This window comes from Hermetia illucens, chromosome 7, assembly GCF_905115235.1.
Source record: "Hermetia illucens chromosome 7, iHerIll2.2.curated.20191125, whole genome shotgun sequence".
NCBI classification, from domain to species: domain Eukaryota; kingdom Metazoa; phylum Arthropoda; class Insecta; order Diptera; family Stratiomyidae; genus Hermetia; species Hermetia illucens.
The window spans coordinates 7,072,421-7,095,286 of record NC_051855.1 but is presented as its reverse complement, the minus strand read 5'-3'; positions in this window follow the sequence as shown (position 1 = coordinate 7,095,286).

Genomic DNA, 22,866 nt, shown 5'->3' with positions numbered 1-22,866 from the left:
AATAAGTCTAGATGCCATAAACCCGGTATTGCTCGCTGATTGAGCGGTTGCACTCCGATTCATGTGTCATCTGTAATTGTGAGAATCATATCATGCTAGTCACATCCTCGTCCTTTTTAGTTCGACCCTGAGGACCGGACAACGCTCCACTCGCAGTATGCGCAAAGCACTCAACAGACGCACCACGATCCTTGCAGAGAATGCAATTTCACTTTTGTTACAAGTCTTCGTTTGGTGACCTACCTGAACACATCGGCACATGCTTTCCTCCTGTCCGGGACCTTGCAAATTGCTGAAGTATGTCCACAGTTCAAACAGCTGTAATACTTGGTCAGGGTTATCCGAACTCGTACGCCCCCCATACTACCCATCCAATTTTAATTTTCCCGCTGCTAAGGAGTTTCATCGTTTTTGGCCTCGAGCATTCACAGAAGTAATAGCTATTTGGGCATTGGTTACCTCTGAACATTTAGGCCTTACGGTCTCTCCCACTTAGACCTTTTCTGTGAGGCAGTCAAGATGTCGGATTTCTGGAGAGCACATAGACTTTTGGCTAGAAACAAGAGAATTCTCCCACCGTAGCCCATTGACCGCTTCGTAGGACATAGGTTTGCTTCGAGCCTAGGTGAACAAGGACTACCTTTTTTACCATATTGAAGATACTTCCGCTCCGTTGTCTCCGGGTTTCATCTGATTGTGGATTCCACTGAGGACTTCTGTCGATATAATGAGCAAAGCAAACGGTCTCGTCTTTTCTGTTAGTGGTTTTCTATTAAATAGCCTCCTTGCCTTTAGACAGATGGGTTTCTAAAGGCTTAGAGAATTCTTTCCTTTTGTCCTTCCTTCCCCTCTTTTTTGGGCCCTGAAAAATTATTCAGATAAGGTCTCCTTCATGCGCGTCTTAATCTGTCCGCTTTTTCCACGGTTCGCTTTGCGTCGAGCTATCTGCGATCCGTTTGTTGTCGGGAACGCCTGTTGCAGGAAATGCGGTCCAGTAGTCGTTCCAGTTTCATCAGCTCGTTTTTGACACCTTTGCTGATATTTTTCTGAGGAACGTTACCGACCGCATACGCTTCACCACTGCCGCGCATTTCCTGATGAACGCTTCCTCTTCGGTTCTTTCCCTTCCACTCGCTTCATGTCAGAATCCACTTGCTCAGGTCTTACGATTTTAACTGATTTTTTTTTCGCAATGTCGTCCGTCCAGTCGCTCTCTATGGTTCTGAGTGTTGGCCGAGCATAAAAGACAATGAACGCGGTCTTGCGGTAATGGAGACGAAGATGCTACGTTGGACTAGTGGCGTCACACTTTTAGATCACATCCGAAATGAGGATATCCGCGATCGTTGTGGGGTTGCACCGATCGTGGAAAAGTTGCGAAAGAGGCGTCTTCGATGGTATGGTCACGCAATTCGTGCAAACGAGAATTCACTTGCCAAGATTGGTCTGAACATCTAAGTCGATGGTAAACGACCAAAAGGCAGACCTAAGCAACGGTGGCTTAATACGCTGGATGGTGATTGCACCCAGATGAGGCATTCGATAGAGCCAAATGGCGAAACCGATCACGACGAGCCGACCCCGCTTGTGAACGGGACAAAGGCTGAAGAAAAAGAAGAAGAAGAACAGAGACACTGCAGAATAGTGCAGTTGCCCTCCCAGCATCGGCAGTCGCGTCGCTTTATTTGGACGCCCCGGTGTCACTTGGGCGTTTCATCTGTGCTGGATGCTGCGATGAGCGATACATTTTTGTGCTACGCAACAACAGACTGCTCTCTGCCAGAGAGCAATCGGCGGTCCCGATGACTCCCTATGTATCCCGACGTATTGCGGTCATTCGCGGTTCACTCTTCACCGAGAGGCTTTCTCAAGACTACTACCTAGAATGCAGGTATACTGCCAGCTAGGCAGGTCAGACCTATGTACTTACTCGGGCTCCTCGGAGACGTCACTCCTGAGTGACAGGTTAAAAAATATTAAACCCAATCTTCGTGCCAGAAGTGGAACTTTCTAATGACACCCCTGCAAACCGTGCATACCCTACACATACACTTAATAGTAGATAACAGGGAGCACCACATCCATCGATCATAATACGATATCTCGTACAGAATCAACAATGAATTGACATGAGGAAACTACATTCGAATAACGAAAAAAGTATGATCCCTATAAAAGCATAGAAACTGAGGACAGCGCGGCAAACAAGCCAACATGCAAAGAAGATACATCGAACGACAAATCAACCTGTCCTCTGTCTTCTTCCCTATGTTCTTTAATTTATATGCAATTCGCAATTATATCTAAAATACAATTCCCCTTTCAATTGACAGTCAATTAACTAAATCAAGTGCAATACAGTGAGCGAGTGAGCGCGCTCTTATAGTTGCCCGATTATGTAAATACTCTCCTTTTTTGATTTTTTGTTATTGACATACCTCTATTTTGGTATCATTTTCTGGCTCTTATTCTACAGTAAATTCTGCTTAAAATCGCACAGGTGGATGAATTTGTTAGTATAGTAGAGTGAAAACAGAGGGAGGCACCAAAGAGACCCTAAAAGTATTGCCCCTGCGAACTTGAAACAGAAAGCGGAGAAAGAGAGAGAGAGAGAAAGAGAGAGTCTGAAAAAAAAGCTGCCACAGGGATTATGAAGAGTCCTTTCAATTGCTTTAGAACTTACTTATTCATTATCACCGAAGGAGGTCCTTTAAACAGTCACTACCAATGTTTTACCCAACCCCGTTGAGAAGGGGCAGAGAAGTGCATGATTCTCCTCGGGCGCAGAGCTCTCTCGACAACCTCGAATTATGAGACCGTAATGTAAAGAAAGCCCAGCTGTTGAATTCCAACAACCAGGCGCTTTCCTGCTTTACCCAGGAAGGATTGTCTCTTCCAATTCTTTTGTAAAGAAAAGTGGGCGGTACTCGGCTCTCTCCGGGCCGCCATCATCATCCCCTACGGGGTACGCAGGGAATAATGACCGTACAATGTGGTCCATCCGCTCGGGATCAAGTAAATAGCGTTTCCACAGATCCCCGATTTTCCAGTTGATATCCGAGTCCCTACCGAGTCTGGGCGAATCATACTCCATTTAACTGCACTGTCATTGGAGTCACCTCTGACTAGGATCCGCCCAGTGTGCGCAAAAGCTCTCGTTAGATGTGGTCCCTGCATGGAAGGCAACTCACCCTTTCGTTGCAGGTATTCGTCTGTTGGTTTGCCTAACGGCATGTGCGGCATGTTGTCCTTCTGTCAGGGCTCCTAACCCAGAGGTCTGTAGTATTTGGTTAGAGCAGGCCGGATTCGTATTCTGCATATTACCCAACCAATTTTGATCTACCCGCTGGCATGGCGAGTTTTTGGCCTTGGTAGTTCATAGAATCCGCATTGGTTACCGCTTGATATTTTATCTTGTTCTTTTCTGTGTTTATTTATTATCCTCGAGCCTAAATCGATTAGGACTTCACCACCATTCGTTTTCCGAATGGATGACACTTCCGTTCGGGGCTTGATCTTATAAAGGATTTCGCTAAAGATTTCCACAAAGGCCTTGTCTTCCGTCGGCGGGTCTCCTCATCTTTTCTTTTGTTGCTCCATCCTTGGCGTCCAAGCTAAATTTTGGCAGAGCCTTTCTGATCACGCGGAGTGTTGTTGCCTCTAATCCCTCTTCGCCTTTCCATTTGAGCCTTGGAGAGCACCTGAGCGAAGTCTCTTGCACATGCCAGTTCGCTCTGTAACGGGTTGTCTGCCATTCGTTTGACGCTCGCGGTGTTCTCAGCGGGAGGCGCGGTTGTTTGTGTTTTTCGTGCATCTTCTATTACTTTCCCTGTAGTACGAAATTTTGTCCTGGAGCTCCTGCAACTCTATCAGCCCATTTTTCAACCCTTTGCTGCTGTTTTCCTGGAGAAACGTCGCAGATCGCATGAGCTTCACAACTGATGCGCATTTCTTAATAAGTCTTTCCTCTTCAGCGCTTCATTAATTGATCTCAGAACTCACGGAGGAATCAGCGCTCGCTCGGGGAAACGCGGTCTACTAATAGTTAGTTAGATACACACTACCAGGGTTCTGAAGGGCTTGTTCGGGATACACACTACAGGGACTCCCAGTGAGTCCCGGCTTGCATCAGTCATTGGCACCTCTTTCCTCACCGAGAAACTTTCTCAAGGCTGCTACCTGGGAAGCAGGTATTACGCCAGCTAGGGAGTCAGAACTACCTGCTCGGGCACCTCGGCCATTTCATAAGCGACCTGTTTCGTAAGCGACCCATTAAGGATCATGGACCTGGCCCTTTCTCTTCACCCTACAACCTCTTATGGTCCTCATATCCTAGAGAAGATCTCAAGATGAATGCGTTTTTCTTGAATGGAGCTAGTTCTCCGCTTAATCCCTCCCTCTACATGGTTTACTGTTTGCCAATAGGGGGCAGGGTCGGGCTCAATAGTCGATTTGACATATGTGAATGTCAGATTGACGAGGAGAATGGTCTGGTTTGTCAGTGAGCAGTATAGTGCTAGCAATCATTACGCAATTTTCCTTCAGGCCATGCGCCCTACTGTGTGACTTCAAAGAAAGTAGCACAAATGGTGAGACACATAAAGAGAGCGTTCTTCGTTGCTTTTCCCAGCTACCGATTCCCCATAAATATACGATCAAACTATTGGTGGAAGGAAGAAATCGTAGAGTGGTGGGGTATATGGTTTCGAGCAAGATGGGCTTACAAAAATGTGGAGGAAGACCACGCTTCGACAAGAAACGAGAATGAACTTTACACGGAGCAGACAAAAAGCTCTTAGGGGAACAGCGTATAATGAGGAGGAACCAAAGAAATATAAATATCCTTTGGAAGGCTTCACCATACCTGCGGTAACTAGCTTGGAAAAGTAATAAAAAAACTGTTTAGATACCATTCCTAATAGAGCCTTTAAACTCGCTGCTAAGTTCAGACCCGACTGGTTTATCAGCGTATTTGAGGCATGCAAGGCACAGTTTGGTTTTCGTCAAACTCATTGAACGATCGACCCCGTCAAAAATGTATTCAATTCATCCAACAGGGGGTGGACATAAAGCTCAGGGGATAAAACCGGTGTCCTTACATATTTGACAGAATTCTTCGAAAGTTATATCTCTGAAAGGACACTTTTGTACGACACGAATGCGGGACCTTAAGCAATACACTGTCACAGCAGGAGTATTATAGGGGTCAGTGTTGGGTTCTCTCTTGTGGAATGTTATGTACCAAGGGGTCCTTGTCCTTCCAGCACAAAAAGAAGCCACAATATTCGATTTCGCAGATGATCTGGTCGTGGTGGTCGTCGTATTGTATGCTAACGAAACCTGTGGCATGAAAGCACGGCTGGTTCAGTTTTATCTCGCGAAACAAGAGATAAAAGCGGTCTTATTATCAACCATAGAAAAAGGAATACGATTAGTACACCTGTAGGTGGCCAGACAATCAAATCGAATCTGGTTAAGCACCTGGGGGTGATGACTGATGCGGAGATCGGTTTCAAGGGACACCTGGGCTATCATCATCATCATCAACGGCGCAACAACCGGTATCCGGTCTAGGCCTGCCTTAATAAGGAACTCCAGACATCCCGGTTTTGCGCCGAGATCCACCAATTCGATATCCCTAAAAGCTGTCTGGCGTCCTGATCTACGCCATCGCTCCATCTTAGGGTCTGCCAAAAATTCCTCGGAGGATTTCATCATCGTAGCTGTTATCGGTTGTGATTTTCGACCCTAGATAGGAGAAATTGTCAACGGTCTCAAAGTTGTATTCTCCTATCCTTATTCTTCTTCGTGTTTGACCAGTGCGGTTTGATGTTGTTGGTTGATTGGCCTTCGGTGCTGACGTTGCCACCATATATTTTGTCTTGCCTTCACTGATGTGCAGCCCAAGATCTCGCGCCGCCTGCTCGATCTGGATGAAGGCAGTTTGTACGTCTCGGGTGGTTCGTCCCATGATGTCGATATCGTCAGCATAGGCCAGTAGTTGGGTGGACTTAAAGAGGATCGTACCTCTTGCATTTAACTGGGGTATGCCTATGCGAAAGTAGCCAATACCAGTGTATCGTTAGCCTAAGATTGGAGACCCAAAATACAGCCGCAGATTACTTGTGACCGGAGTGGTTCGCTCTACACTAATACGGTCGACACCGTTCTGGGAGAGGGCACTAGGAATCGGAACGGGGTAAACTTGACTTAGCACTTTGTGGTGCTAAGGGCTGCAGCGCTTTGAGGACAATCCTAGGCGAGGTAGCTTGTGTTATAGCGGGAAAGGTCCGGTTGGATACTTTAACAAGTAAGGCACGGTGTATATACGTAGAAAGTAGTATCTGGAAAGGATACCGAAAGGTGGTAGGAGTTGCTGGAACAGTGGCACAACGGTGTAATGACTCGCAGTGGGGCACTGGTTCCCCATATTGAGGAGTGGATTCAAGGACGACACGAGTAGATTAACTAGCATCTGACTCATTTCCTGGCAGAGGATGTTGATTACAGGAAATATCTACACCGATTCAGCCAGGATAATCAAAAGGATTCGGGTGGAATTTGTGAAAGAGAAGTCCGCAAGGAGGTCGCGAAGATCGAAGGACTTGGATGCAGTGTTCCCGGAAATGTAATGGTTGGTTTCACGAGGAAGGAAGATGGAGAAAGTGGAAGTGGTTTGAGAAGGTAAGAATCCCACACAGGACTGCAAATATACCGATTTTAACAAGGTTTTGTTTTACACAAAGGTAGTCCAAAAATGCAGATCTAGAAGGTCCAGCTAGCAAAAATTACCCAAAAGAACTTCGTACCTTTGAACGGCCTTCTGTCACTCTATCTCCTATCTGTCAAGCAATATATACGAGGACAATCTTGACCATGCTCCACTGTAGGCGAGATATGAATATCAATATAAACATTGAAACTATCTTCGTAAGACACAACAAACCTAACTCCATCAACAAATCAGGAAATTCCATCGTTCCGGACGATGGATCCAAGTGTAAGTGTACAAACAAGCAGCGAACACTTTTACGAAAAATTTACAATAAGGAAGACGACCAACAAGCAAATGAACAGCAAAAAAGGATTGGCTAATCTATCCATGTGTCGACATGATCCACAGAGTTGGGGAGATGAAAAAAAGAAAAAGAGGATTCAACCTGCAGCAACCGTTTAAGCGCGCGCGAATAGGCGGATTAATGAACGACGGCCGCACTGATCAGAAGTTGCTGCATGAGGTCGTATGGTGATCCATCAGAGCATGCGATCGATAGCTCTTTCAAAAGCTAAAGGGGTTGATACATATGGTAGAAACCTCAATACCTTTAAGTCCACGAAAAGCACTTGAAGTGGAGAGGTCCGGGGATGTCACTAATGGATATGTAGACTACGGTCCTGCTCCCAGAAAAAATAGCATTCAAAAACAGGACGACCCTCGAAATGGAAAGAAATCGTAGCAGGAAGGACTCTGGGGTTAACCATGGAGCCCAGAATCAAGGAGCCTGAAAATCATTTCGTGTATAGCCCTTCAAGTATAGGCAACATATCATGCAAAACATAAAGGAACCTGCAGGCAAGTTAGGTCAGCTTGACTGTTAATGGTTCCCCTCGAATGGGTGCATGGATGAGCGTTTCAATGTCGCAGACCTAAGCCTGCATTCCCAGATGTGAATGCTTCCAACCTGATACTAAACGCGGTAATGTACCTTAACCGGGATCAAAAATTAATACCATATATCAGCGTCTAACCCGAAAATTTACGGAACCAACTGGCTTCCCGATGAGGTCTCCTCAGCAATCAGTCGTCTACAAGCCCAAACAAATCCAAATGGGCTGCAAGTGTTCGCAGGTCTAGTATAGAAGGATAGGAGGGTAAGTGATACATTATTTACCTTAACCAGCGTCGAAAATTCAATTGTAGTTGAAAACTTCCATTACTCTTTGGGATGCCAAGAACTCGGGAACACATACCCATATAGACGTGATCGTCTTATTTTGCCTCTATCTCGTCTTTGCCTTCATCATATCAAGCGCGAAAACGTCTGTGGCAGCGGCGCTCTTTCTGCCGCCCTTGATGTTTACCGCCATGATCATTTCGATGCCTTTTCAAAAAAGGACACTGTACCCTCTTCCTTCCTCCCTTCAATTGAGCGAATCAATTTATATGACATTGAATCGTTGCCGGTGGTGACTGTTAGTGCGGCTGGCAGAGAACTTCACCTTTTAGGTAAAATTTACGGAAATGAATATAATGACGTAGATCCACGTGAGAATGGGGAATTCTAATGTATTTCTTGGCAATAGAAAAATTGTGATGGCTGAAGGCATTAGGCATGCCTTCCCAAGCGTAGTAGAAAGTGTAATGAACCCGTAGGAGGGGTCTTAATCATAGGGTCATATGGAGGAAATATGGGCCGGAGCCAAAAAAGAGGTCTCATCCAAGTTATACAATCAACTTAATTTGACTAAAGTACTCATTCACCCTCCCCCCCCCCCCCCCCCTTGATCAAGTGGTCTCACTTCAGCTGGTATCATGCCTGCAAACGTAGGGTATCTCCCTACGTTCGTAGGACCGACAGGAATTGAAGTAATTGACCTAATAATCTGGCGAGTGTTAGACGAAATCTCACTGTCAGATGGTTAATACCTAAAATTCAATCTGATTGTTGCGGGCGAACAAGGCCGGAACCCTAGGAAAAAGGATTGGACAAAGTTCAGTGGCCTTCTTGGCAATAAACTGCTCCCTAGGCGACTAAGGACTCCTTTGGTGCTTAAAGCTGAATCGAAAACTCTGAACTACACACTTTTAGAGTGCTATGAACAGGCTTGCCCTCTTCCTCGAGGTCAAAGCGGTAAAGGAACCGTCTTGGTAGAACCTGAAACCTCAGGAAATCAACCGGACCACTTCTGAACCCTTCTTACAAAAGCAATAAGAATGAGGACTGGTTAAACTTCCGGAACTCACATCGTGAATATAAGAGGCTCGTTAAGTGTTCAAAACGAGCCTCCTTTAGAGCATACTGTGAGAAACTGGAAAGCGGAAACTTCAAGGGTGCGCGGTGTCCTTGAAAGAGATGATAATTTGCCGAACTCCAGACTGGAATCAGTACAGAGCCTCTTGGAAGCACATCATCCAGGAGTACTGGTGAGAGAATTTGAAGGGGAAGAGTTGACGGTTCTTGCAACCCCTTCAACACGTAGGTGTGAACGGAAACGATGCGAATGCTTCGGTCGTCAGGTTCCGCTTCGTGTTCAGCCTCCGCTCCACTCGCTAACACCAGATGTCTCGAGACGAGAATACCGCAGGAGGTGCAATCCCTCCCTTGGCAGCGGCCCCCGTCAAGGTGCTCCCCGTTTGGCGGCGCAATCCGGCGGCATAGTTCCGCGCAATTTGCGCTTGCACAACAGACGCTCTCGTCGATCTCCACGAGGACACCATTGGACTAGTCACGAACGTGTTGGAGGATTGCTTCTACGTCAGTCCAAAAAAGCAGCTCATACACCGGTTGTCAGTGAGTGAAGAAGCGAAGCTAAATCACTTGCTGCACGAGCTGACGCTGGGTGACCGTATTCCCAGCCAGTTGCTTCGAGAAATGTGGCAGCTGGGTGGGAATAATGTTGACGCAGAGTTATTAAAATCCCTATGCATGCGACAGCTACCCGAAGCGCAGTATCACGTCGGCTTACAATTTTCGACTCTTGGAGCAGACGTTGCTATCTGGTCGACACAGGCCCTGAGGTGTCAGTTCTGCCCACACCCTTGCAACTGGCTGCTGGTACTTACGGCTTCAGGCAGGTGATCATGTACCTCGGATTGCGCCGAACGTTTTTGTGGCGATATTACAGACTTCCTGTGCCACTATGGGCTGTTGGTGGACCTACAGAACAAATCCCTAATAGACCTTGGAACCTCTTTAAAGTCGTAGGGAAAAATTTCCACCTGCGCAAACCATACTCTTTGCATTGTCTTCGAGGACATTGCCGACCATCGCAATCGCGCACTCCCAGCTGGTTAAGCACGATGTGCAGCACCATATCAACATACCGGCTCCCCGATCTTCTCAAAGCTGCGTCCTCTATCATCCCAGAAGCAATTCGATGATCTTTTAAAACAGGGTATTTGTAGACCTACAAACAGCTACCAGTCATTTGCACTCCATATGGTCCCTAAGCCAAATGACGAATGGAGGCTCTGCGGAGATTATAGGCATTTGAATGTTCAAACAATTCCCGACCGACACCTTATTCCACTCATCCATGATTTTGTGCATTCCCTGACAAACTGCCGCATTTTCACGACCTTTTATCTGGCCAAGGCGTACCACCAAATCCCTGTAGCTCTCGGAGACATACCGAAAACGGCTATTTGGACACCTTTCGGACTCTTTGAGTTCACCAGAATGACATTTGGCTTGTGCAACGTCTCCTTGAAGTCAAACTCGTTACAGACGTTGAAAAATTCAAATTCCTATAGAAGCACACGAAATTTCTCGGCCACATGATTACCCCTGACGGAATTCAACCTGACTCAGATAAGGTTAAAGCGATCAAAAACTTTCCCCTGCCAACCACGATGAAGGATGAGCGAAGGTTATTGGGCATGTTAAACTTCTATCATCGTTTCTTACCCAATGAGCGGCCAACACAAAGTTGTCCTAAATGCTTAGTTGTCTGGGTCCAAAATGAAAGACTCCTGCGAGGTTGCGTGGTCTGCTGAGGCAGTCCAGGTGTTTAAATTTGTCAAAGAACAGCTTTTCAATGCAACACTACTCGCATTTCCTCGGCCAGATGCACCCTTAGCTGTGTCCAGCGATAGGTGCCGCTCTGCACCAACGGGTGAACCAAACCTGGCAATCGTTGAGTTTCTTTTCGAAACAACTCAACCCAGCTCAACATAATTACAGCGCCTACGATTGTGAGCTACTCACGACGTACCTCTGCATTAAATGCTTCCGTTTCTCCCTTGAAGGAAGGCAGTGGTGTGATCCAATGTCACAGTCATTTGCTGGTGTTGTGTTAGAGGAATATAGACTCGGAAACAGCTACAGGGGCGGATAGCTCGGAAGCTGTTGTCCACTCTACCAAAGGAGCTCTAGAGCTTTACCTCTGACCTGCACCGAAAAAGAGGAACGAAGAGCTCGTAAGCCTTTTTCCTACGCCTTTGCCCTACGCTTAGGATCAGTGAAACAACGTGTTCGGTTCTGAAGCCTACATTTTTCAGTGTATCTTGTTATAATTCCTTAGCCTGATATATACACCTTATTTGCTTAATTTGTTATCACCATGTTCACGGAAGACTTACTTTCGCACGTAAACAGAAGGTCCACATAGCATCACCTCGGCAACTTCGGCAATGGAGCTTTATCCGCCAGTTTATTCCCGACATCCAGCACGTATCTGGAAAAGACATCGTTGTTGCGGACGCTTTGTCTCGAATCTAGGAGGTCATAGTCCCCGCCATGGTCAACTATATGGCAATCGCTGAGGCTCCTTGAGTTTCCTATCTTCGGCTCAAACTCTTACTCACTCACAAAGTTCACGATCTTCTACACCCAGTCATCAGGATGACGAACTGGTTAATTACTTAAAAATACTTCTGGTCGTCCATGAAGAGAGACTCGAAGGAATACAAGTATCGAATCACAATCAGGTCGTCAGGTTTGCGCGGTGACGTAAAGTAATACCCTCAAGTGGCATTACGGTACAATCATGTTCAAAGGCCCTCTATCGAGAATGGATCCCACATTTTGGTGAACCAACCGTAATCGTCACTGACCAGGCAATGTAGTTTCTACTCTTTTCATGAAGTTACACAAGCTACTGGGTTTCAAACATCACAGGACGACTGCATACCATCGGTAGTCCGGGATGCTGGAACATTGGCATCGGACACTAAAGGCCACCTTAATGGCTCGCGATGATCAGTCGTGTTCGCAGTCCTTACATTTCGTCCTGCTCTGCCTTCGCACAGCTTACAGAGAGGAAATCACTGCCAGCCCCGCGGAGATGATGTACAGGGAGAATCTGCGGCTCCTCGCCGACCTTGTGCTGGATATCAGAGCAGGATTAAGCGACTCTAACATGCGGCCTCTGCTTAGGGATGCAGCTTCGAAGCTGCGGCAAACTCCCCTTTCCCGACATACGACGCCGGAGGTCGACACCCCAGGGATACCGGAACTTGCTCACAGGTCCTCATTACGGTTGATGCGCCTCAGAGGCCACTGCACCCATCATACAAAGGCCCTTTTGGAGTCCTGAAGCAACGGGAGCAGTTCCACGTTCGGGGAGGGTCCAAATGGGTCTCCTTGTCGAGGCCGAATGCCGAGTGTGGGTGTGATTCTTCCTTTGTTTCTTCTTCCTTTCAAGGATATCGAACTGGTGAACTCCGGCGTAAAACCGGCACGTCTACATTTAATTTTTAAGGCAGGCCTAGACCGGATACCAGCTGTTGAACCATTGATGATGTTAGAACAAATTAGATTGCCATAAATCCTCCCCCTTTATCTGAGCTTGGGGTCAGCATACTATGTAAATCGCATGACAGAGTTCTGTAATTTTTGTCTATATTTTCACAGATATCGAAAAAGTCAATAGTTTCATTCCTTTTGGAATAAATAACGATTTAAAAAAGAACCCCTCATAAGTGCAGATTGTAGACCAATCAAACCCAAAATTCAATTCAGAGAAGAGAAATTTGAAGAGCTCCAGGAATGCTTCCCAGATTGTGGTACCTTATTTTACTCTGCTCAAATGCATTACATACAGAAATATTCTAATTACTTTCCATCAACGGCCATACCAACCAGGGACTAATTTTCATAGAAAAAATTACAATCGTTCATGCATATCGCAATTCTTCCTTTTCTTCCTTTATTTCCCATTTCCCTATCAAAAAAAATTGTTTCCTTTTTTGTGCTCTATTCCTTGTAAGCATTTCCACCACCATGTTCATCCTCAGGAGAGTCCTGAATACTTTTTATAGCCTGTAACATTCATATCAGGATTTTCCAGGATGTCCTTTACATATATATATATATCCACCATGCGCATATTTTCATAATTTTCTGTTTCAATTTACACTTGAAGAAAATTTTAACTTGGCTTTCCTGTTTACAAGGGAGTCCCATCTTCTGTGAAAAATTGCGGAAAATTGCCGGAAAAAAAAGTTGAGCGAAAAATCCTTGTTACTTGATTTATATTATGTGACACATGTCCACCTGAAGAGTCGTCATCATTTTCCATTTGCATGTCTGGGGGTAGTTTCTCGCTTAGATGCATCGACTACCAAAGGATAACTGACTGGATAACACCATTGAATAGACATGGCAACGATAAGGACGAATCCTCTGATTCGTCTGCTAAAGAAGTTACTTTTGAACTTTGTGAAAACGTGGCATCAAAGGTTAGTCGGTTGAAGTAATTTACTGGAACGTAAGTTGGGTAAAAGGATATCGGTTTACGTGTGTACGATATGATGTCCTTGTTCCGGCTCCCGCTGCGGTTGATATCTCGAAATAATAACATGTGCGAAAAAGGTGGCATTCAAAGTAGAATAATGAGGGACTTATCTAAACATGGTTAAGTGAGAGAATGAGATGATTGTTCGATAGTTTCTACGTTTCTTTACGATTGCAAAGGGATGAAAATCCTTATATCTGTGGGTGCCCTCGCAATGAGGGCAGGTTACGTTCTGTGGCAGGCCGCAAAAGATCCATCGTCCTAACGAAATACGATCCTAGCATTGCTCCCATTATGTCCTCCTCTCAAACATTGCCTAATCAATGTCCACTTCCCAACAGATTGGAAAAGTGCTTGGATAGTTCACATCCCAAAAAAGAACCAAAATCCTTTAAGTCCCGATAGCTACAGGCCTATCTCGATCCTATCATCCTCCGCCAAGATCTTCGAGCGGATCATAAAAGCAATCATTGATGAACACTGTGACTCCAAACAGACACTCTCCGACTTTCAATTTGCTAGCCGACCCAAACGTACAAAACCTCTGAAAGTCAAGCTTCTCTGCCCCCTGCTCTACCCGAATCGAACGACTCCATCACAAAGACCGCAGAAGCCTACGCCACTGTTTCAATATCTACAAAAAACGAAGACCGCTCCAAATAAATCTTCAACCAGATCCTCTAGGAAACCTGCTAAACGCCCCGTATCGACGCCGTCCCAGCCCGACATGCCCTCAACTTCCTCACTAAATATCAAACCCACCCCAATCCCCTGATCTGCCAGGCCATTCAGATCGAGATCCTCGAAGAGAATCTTCTACAAACTCATCTGTTCCCTAAAATCCTCTTATCCCTCCATAACCGGAACCTTTTTTTACCCCCACGGTTTAGTACTCTTCCACTCCGGTAACTGCTGCCCATTCGATCTTTTTCGCAAGTAATTTTCAAGACCCATCCATTCCCAGCACCAATCCTAGCTTCCTTTTTCCAAACCAGCCCGACATGCCCTCAACTTCCTCACTAAATATCAATTCCACCCCAATCCCCTGATCTGCCAGGCCATTCAGATCGAGATCCTCGAAGAGAATCTTCTACAAACTCATCAGTTCCCTAAAATCCTTTTATCCCTCCATAACCGGAACCTTTTTTTACCCCTACGGTTTAGTACTCTTCTAAACCGGTAACTGCTCCCCATTCGATCTTTTTCGGAAGTAATTTTCAAGACCCATCCATCCCCAGCACCAATCCTAGCTTACTTTTTCCAAACCAGCCCGACATGCCCCCAACTTCCTCACTAAATATCAATTCCACCCCAATCCCCTGATCTGCCAGGCCATTCAGATCGAGATCCTCGAAGAGAATCTTCTACAAACTCATCTGTTCCTTAAAATCCTCTTATCCTTGCAGAACCGGAACCTTTTCTTACCCCCACGGTTTACTACTCTTCTACTCCGGTAACTGCTCCCCATTCGATCTTTTTCGCAAGTAATTTTCAAGACCCATCCATCCCCAGCACCAATCCTAGCTTCCTTTTTCCGAACCAGCCCGACATGCCCTCAACTTCCTCACTAAATTTCAAACCCACCCCAATCCCCTGATCTGCCAGGCCATTCAGATCGAGATCCTCGAAGAGAATCTTCTACAAACTCATCTGTTCCCTAAAATCCTTTTATCCCTCCATAACCGGAACCTTTTTTTACGCTTACGGTTTAGTACTCTTCTACCCATAAATAATTAGAATCCGAAAATACACCACTGGGGCTTCCTGGGGGTGGGGCAAATGGAATACCTCGAGTCTTACCAGAAAGATTTAATCCCAATTGGTAACAGAAACCGCGATCCGTGAATATGGATTGCATCCGAGAAAAAAAGATACTCATTTGACGTCTGGAAAGCTGAGCAAATCAAGGACTACCTGTAAAACCTAGCAGGGAACGGGAAGAGCGTCTGGGAGGACGCCACCCCTAACATAATCCAAAGACCAAAATTACTTACAATCTAAGCATTCGTAATATCTTCATCTACAGGACGGGAAAGGATATAAGGAAAATCTTGCAGTTTTTCTTTCCGCTTCACACTACGGAGTCAGATTTTACTGACCATCCCCGACACATGTCATAATCCCGAACCGGACCGGCGACGCGCTAAGATACAACTGATATGACAAAGGCGCGAAAATCGCTTAGCTGAGAAAAGATATTTATGGTCATGCCATATTGGACAAAGGTTCCGGAGCTGATCCGTAATAATCAAAGGAATATTTATCAAATACGTAAACCATATTCTGCCGAGAATCTTTTTAATATGGCGGATGACATTTTTCCTACCCAGGCGCCATCCCTTGGATTTATCTTTTTTTCGGAAGTAATTTATCTTTGGCATATAAGGATTGGCGCCCATGGATACTGTAACCGCTTGATTGAAAGATTGCTGTTGTTTGTTCGGTGGATAATTGTGTTGCATGAATGAAAGGAGGAAGGATACATATAGGGGAAGGTGGTGTTATTGGGGGGTGGAGTAGACGAGGCCAGGGCGATGTCGATCCTATGGGCGGTTGAATATGATCATCTTACCGCTGCGATAACTGCTGTTTTGGTGGAAAGGGTTAGGTGGTCTGAAGGGAGGGGATGGTGGTGGTATGTGGGGTTAGTGTTATGGCTGCGTATGTGGGAGTAAAACTGGATGAGGTTGTTTTCATGGGCTTGACATTTGATGAGGAATTTGGTTAGTGAGGTAAGGATGATTTGGTCTATGCGGAAGCACTTTACCTCGTCGTAGACAGCTTGGTTGGAGTGGTTATTGGACTGGGAAAGGGAGAGGCGGAAGAACCTCCTTTCGCGAACCCGAAGGCGCTCCATTTGAGCTGAGGAGACGTCACACCATGCGACGAGTCCATATGTAATTAAGGGACGGATTAGCTGCTTATAGCAGTAGAGTTTGACTTTGGGGAGGATGGCGGAGTCTTTCTTAAGGATGGGCCATAGGGTTTTTAGTCCTGTTAGGGTCTTTGAAATGATGGAATTTACCTGGGGTACGGGTGATAGGCGGGTATTGAGGGTTATTCCCAGGTATTTAGTGGATTGGACGGAGGGAATGGTTGAAGGTCCGATCTTGATAGTGAGGTTGCGGGTGGCGGCCAGCATCTTGCAGGTAAAGGTGGCTCTACCGCGGAAGACGATGGCTTCGCATTAGCAGGGGTTGAGTAGGAGTTTCCAGGATTGGAGGAATTTGTTGAGGGTTTGGATTGAGGTATTGATGCGGTTTTGGGCGGATTATATTCTCCGGGAAGAGGTGTAGAGGATCAAGTCGTCAGCGTATTGGATGGTTTTGACTGCTTGGGGGGAGCTGGTAGGGTGCTGGAGTGGGATATCGGCGGTGTATAGGGTTGCTGACAGAACTGAGCCTTGGGGGATGCCTGCGGGAGGACTGTAAGGGTCGGACAGGGTACCGTGGATACGGACTAAGGATTGGCGATCAGACAGGTAGTTAAGGACGAGTTTGCATAATTGTGGGTGGAATTTGAAAGTGAGGCCGTCGTGCCAGACCGCGTCGAAGGCTTTCTGGATATCGAGGAGGCAAGCTGTGGTGGGGATGTTGTTGTTTAGTTAGGATAGGATGTCGGTTTTGAGGACTAGGAGGGCGTGTGAGGTGCCGTGGCTGCGCCTGTTGGCAAACTGGAAGGGGGGATAATGGCGTGGTCGGTGATGTGTTGGAGCATGATATCGTGGATGACGTGTTCGAAAATTTTCGATGTCACGTTGAGGAGGGAGATGGGGCGGTAGCTGCCCGGGGAAACTGAAAGCTGGTCCTTTTTTAGGATTGGAACGATATGGGATTCTTTCCATGGAGAGGGAAAGTATGCAGATAGCAAGCATTGGTTGAAGAGTTGGGCGAGAAATGGACATAGCGATTTTGTACATTTTTTTAGGATGATGATAGGGATATGGTCAGGGCCAGATGACTTTTTGTTGTTTCGGGAAAGGATGATAGATTCTACTGTCTGGGGTGTGACGGAATGTATTGGTAGGCAGTTGGGTGCTGTCTGTTGGGGTGGGGGGATTGGGAAATGGGTGTATATGGATGGTGTGGTAGTTAGGTTGTGGATGTATTGGCGCACCGCCGTTTCCGTGGGTGGGTCGGACAGATGTAGAGTAGTGCTATGGGCAGCCAGGAAGCTGTTGGCAATCAGGTCGGCGTGGGCTTTGGGGGAGGACGCTGGCTGCGCGCGGTTTCGCAAGGCGAGGGCAAGTACCACGTAGTTTGCTGCACGTTTGCCTATTGAGCGAGATATTCGCATGCTTCACAGCGTAGTGGTCCGCGTATAGCGTCTGAATGTGGGATTGGATGAGGTGTGACAGCGAGTAGATACGTGATTTAAGGAAGTTAAACAGGGGAGCGTATCTATGGCGGTGGAGTTGGCGTCTTAGGGTGGCTTTCTGCTTGATGAGGTCGAGGACAAGGGATGGGAGGGTGATTAGGCCCTGGTAGTTTAGAGGTTTGAGGGGGATGGTTTCATTGCAGGCTTGTTGAGTAAACTTCGTGAACTTTTCCACGGCGGAGTCGATTTCGGAAGGAGACGGATTGAGCGGGAGGCAGATAGTCGAGAGTTTATCGGCTAGTTTGTGGTTGAGTCGTTGCCAGTTGGTGGCAGCGTAGTTGGGAAGGAATTTAGGCTGGGATTTGGGTAGGCGATCCGTGGTGTTAAGGTGGAAAACCACTCCGTCATGGTCACTCATGCCTGGAATGGTGGGAAGGTCTTGGGGGGAAGTGGGGTGGCTAGGGTGAATGAGGAGGTGGTTACTTACCAGGAAGAGGTCGATGAAGGAGTGGGTATTTCATCGGTGGTAGGTGGGTTGGTTGGTGGGGAGGAGGGTAAGCTGTAGAGGTTGGGAGTGCAGCGTGTACCAGTTGGCTAACCTATTGCCATTGGCGTTTATGGTGGTGTTATACCATGTATTATGTTTGGCGTTTAGGTCGCCCCCTAGTACGAGGGAGAAACGCTTGTTTCGGCTGACTGGGAGGGCTTTGAGGTGTTGTGTAAGGTTGAAGATATCAGCGGGATTGAGGGTTTGGTCGGGACAGTAGCGGCTACCTAGGAATGTGATGGAGGAAGGTGTGGCGGTGGAGACAACGGTTAGCTCCATGGATGGGGCAATAGTGTTTGGGATGTAGACCCGTTGAGCATCTAGGGGATTTGCCACTAGTATGGCTGTGCCTCCGCCTGGGCGGTCAACACGGTCGGAGCGGAAGGTGGTATAGTTGGGGATGTGCAGCTTATGCCTTGGGTGCAGTTTGGATTCGGTGAGAAGGAGTAGGTTAGGTTTGTGGACGGACAAGAAATTAGTTAGTTCGTGACGTTTTTGTCGACTGACCACCGAATTTATGTTCAGTAATACCACTTTAGTGGACATTACTGGGGGACACTTGGCAGAGGAAGGAGAGGAGAGCGAGTCTCTTCTTCATCGGCGAGGAAAGGGAGTTGTATGGGGGAGGAATGAGGTGAGTTGGGAGGCTAGTTGGGTGGTGGAGGTCTTGAAGAGGGAGTGTATCTCGAAGTCGAGGTCAAAGGTGGGGACTGGGCGCGAGGCGTTCCTGGCCATCGCAGCGTAAGAGAGTGGTGGGGACGTAGGGTTGTACGGGGCGGGGACCTGAACGGGTTTTGGTTGGGGACCGGGTTTGGTTGGTGGAGCAGGGTTATGCTTTGTGGGGGGGGGATTGCTGTGTTTGGCGGGCGCGAGCTTGCACGAACATCGGGCAGTTGCGATAACTAGCCGGATAAGTGTTGGCTCCGCAGTTGACGCAGGATAGATTTTTTTCCTGCTTCTTTGGGCATTGTCGTGGCCCGTGAGGGGTGTTGCATTTAACGCAACGGTAAGCCAGATTGCAATTTGACGCTGCATGCCCAATGCGCTGGCAGTTCCGGCATTGGGTGATTTCGTGTAGCTGGACGGCCTCGAACTTCACGATGCAGTGAAACATCGCCCTGGCTTTCGTGAGAGTGGCCTGCTGGAATTTGGGGGAAAAAGTTTGAAGGAAGAGGTGGAGGGGTTTCGCGTTTCGTCGTATTGACGAACGCTGATGGCTTCGGAGATGCCGAGGCGGTGTAGCTCCTTGAAGATTTCATCAGGAGAGTATGTAAAATCTAATCCTCGAAGGACTAGGTTGATTGGTTTGAGGTGTGACGGAGTATACGTGAAGAAGGGGTGGTTTCCTTCTTTAAGTAAGTTTTTTGCAGAATCGTAATCTGCTTGGGAGGTGGCGAGGACGTGGGTTGAGCGTACTGATGTTTTTTTAAGGGATATATTGTTGGGGATTGAGGACAGAATTTTTGTTTGTGATATCTTTAGTGGTTGTGGGGTCCGCGCGGATAATTAGCGGCGGGAGTTTTTCCTGACTTACCCTTGGTGGAGTGGATTTGGCTGGTTGAGCGGCTTGCTGCGTGATTGTGGTGGTTGTTATCGGGGTGTGTGTGGTTGGTTGTTGTAGCTGTCGGGCTGGATGTTCGGTGACATTGGTTATTGTTGTAGTTAGATGGGGTGAGGGTGTAGATGCTATTGCCGGGGCTTGAAAAAAATTAAGTCAGCAACGTTTCTAGAAGACAGGAACTTCTTTCTCGCAGTCTGTTTTTGACGTAATATCTATGGTAGAAAAAAACAGATGCGGCAAACTTTGCCTGAGATGGAGCGATAGCGTAGGACAGGACGCCAGGCAGGTTTTTGGGGCTATCGAATTGTTAGACCTCGGCACAAAACGGGTTGTCTCGAGTCCCTTATTAAGGCAGGCCTAGACTGGATACCGGTCGTTGCTCCGTTGATAATGATGATGAAGATTAAAAGTGAAATCGAAACACAATAAATTAAAATAGAGCAAAGGTAAGCTTGAAGATAAAAGATAAATAAAATTAAACTCTCACGAGTTGCTAGCGCAGTTCGCTGCGGAGACCAAAGCTGATTTAGTACTCATCAGTGAGCAGTACCGAAACAAGAGCCCAGTTTCATGGCACCCAGACATATCAGATACCGCTGCCATCTGGGTTCGGGACGGCACCCTCCTGGGGGTTGTTGCCCAAGGCCGAGGGGACGGCTTTGTCTGGATTCGGTGTTCAGGCATAACGTTTTTTATTGTCGATCTTACGCCGAATGAGACGATGCCGGACTTTCGTCGGAGGCTTGATGCTTTGGAGGACGCTATCTTAAGCACGGATGGGCGGATCCTGGTCGGAGGTGACTTCAATGCTAAGGCACTGGAATGGGGCATGCCTCACACAGATTCCAGAGGGAAACGAATTCTGGAAATGGCGACGAGAACAGGACTGGTAGTTCTAAACACCGGATCCACCCCAACGATCCGGCGCCCGGGCTGCGAAGGAAGCATTCCAGATGTAACCTTCGCATCGGAATCACTGGTGTCGTTGGTGGACGGGTGGCGAGTTCTGGAAGACTTTTCGGCAAGTGACCACCAATACATTGCTTTCGAAGTGGTGGACACAAATTCTCGGTGTGCACCACCCCAGCGATCTTTCTGTGTATGGAACGTCGCGAAAGTGAACACCGGGAAGTTTGTCGAAAACTCTGGGAACAGGTGGGGCCATGCTGAAGGGTACTCCTGGGGGCGGTGGCGCCGCGGCTGACACTGTCATAAATTCAGTTATGAACCTGATAACGACGGTCTGCGGAGCCTCCATGCCTCCCCCCCTGGTGGACAGTGGAAATCGCAGAGCTCCGGAAGGAGTGTCACAGGCTCCGCCGCTTAACACAACGTCTAGGCGACCGGGGGGAGTCATGTACCATAATAATGGAGTACAAATCAGCCAAAAGGAGACTCCGCAGTGCAACAAACAAGAGCAAAGCTCGCTGCTGGCAAGATCTGATCGACGAGGTGAATGGGGATCCGTGGGGACTCGGTTACAAACTTGTAACCCGAAAAATCGGGGCTCTGCGGAAACCCTGTTCACTTAAGGCCGAGCAAATGGACCGCATTGTGGGGGCACTCTTCCCTGCACACCCCGTATGTGATGGTGACGTCGGCGCGGAGAGCGCAGAGGACTGTCCACTTTTCTCTATAAAAGAGTTGGAACAGGCAGTTCTCTCTATGAAAAACAAGAAGGCGCCAGGACCCGATGGTATTCCAGCAGAGGTATACAAACTGGTATTCCAACAACGGCCAGACCTACTGCTCGGCGCATTCAGCGCTTGCCTGAAATAGGGCATTTTCCCTGCTCGTTGGAAAGTTGCGAGGCTTGCGCTGATCCCTAAAGGGAAAGGCGATCCCGAACTGCCGTCTTCATACCGCCCACTATGTATGCTTGACACTGCTGGGAAAGTGCTCGAAAAGCTCATCAGAAGTAGATTCGCTGAAGCGATACACGCTGCCGGAGATTTATCTATCCGGCAGTTTGGTTTTAGAGCAGGGAGATCGACAATTGATTCTGTCATGCAGGTCGTGGACAAGGAGGTATATCGTAGACGCCTCGCGCAAGTACAGAGACGGGGAGCTTTACGGGAGGCGTCTGTGTACCGCAGAGTCTCTGAACCGGCCGTGATGGTGATCGCGGGAGTTATCCCCGTTGCCCTTCTTGCTAGGGAGCGTCAGGCCATATACAAGCGCAAGGGAGGTGGTTGCTCGCGAAGAACGGCAACACACTCTAGACGAGTGGCAGCTCTCTTGGCAAAATGAAACTAGAGGCAGATGGACTGCGCGGCTCATCGGCAACTTAGGTGCGTGGCTGAATGGGAAGCATGGTGAGACTGACTATTTCCTTACCCAATTTTTAAGTGAGCATGGAAGTTTTCAGTCTTACCTGCACAAGATTGGAATGGCGCGTTCTCCGGATTGTGTGTTTTGCAATGGAGCTGTGTACGATGCCCACCACACTTTTTTTTCTTGTGGAAGATGGGATGGGTTTCGTCAGCAGCTCTATTTAAACACAGGGCATCTCTCTCCAGACAACGTTGTGGAAGAGATGCTGAGGACTGCTGACAGGTGGAACCGTGTTGCCCATTACGTTCGGGCCATTCTCGTTGCTAAGAAGATAGAACTCGCCCGGTGGAGGAGCCGGATGGGAGGGGGCTCCTTGAACTGACAGTTCTCTTCCTCCTCTCCCCTCCCGTTGGTGAAAGGAATTCCCTGATTTGAAGGGTCCGCAGGGCGGGAGAGTTCGGGCGCTGGCCCGAAGTGATGTGACAAATGGCTCCAGGTTGACGATGGGAAGGTGTTTAGTTAGTAGTCCGACGACGTACCGAATCGGGAGTCCAACACTGTGTGCGTAAATGCATTCACCTATCCTACCCCAAAAAAAAACTAGGAAACCAAAATAAATAAATGGAAAATGAACTTAAATAACTGTAAAAGAAGGCAGATTGCAACCATTCTACTTCACATGGCAGTGATTCTTCATTCTTGCTTAATT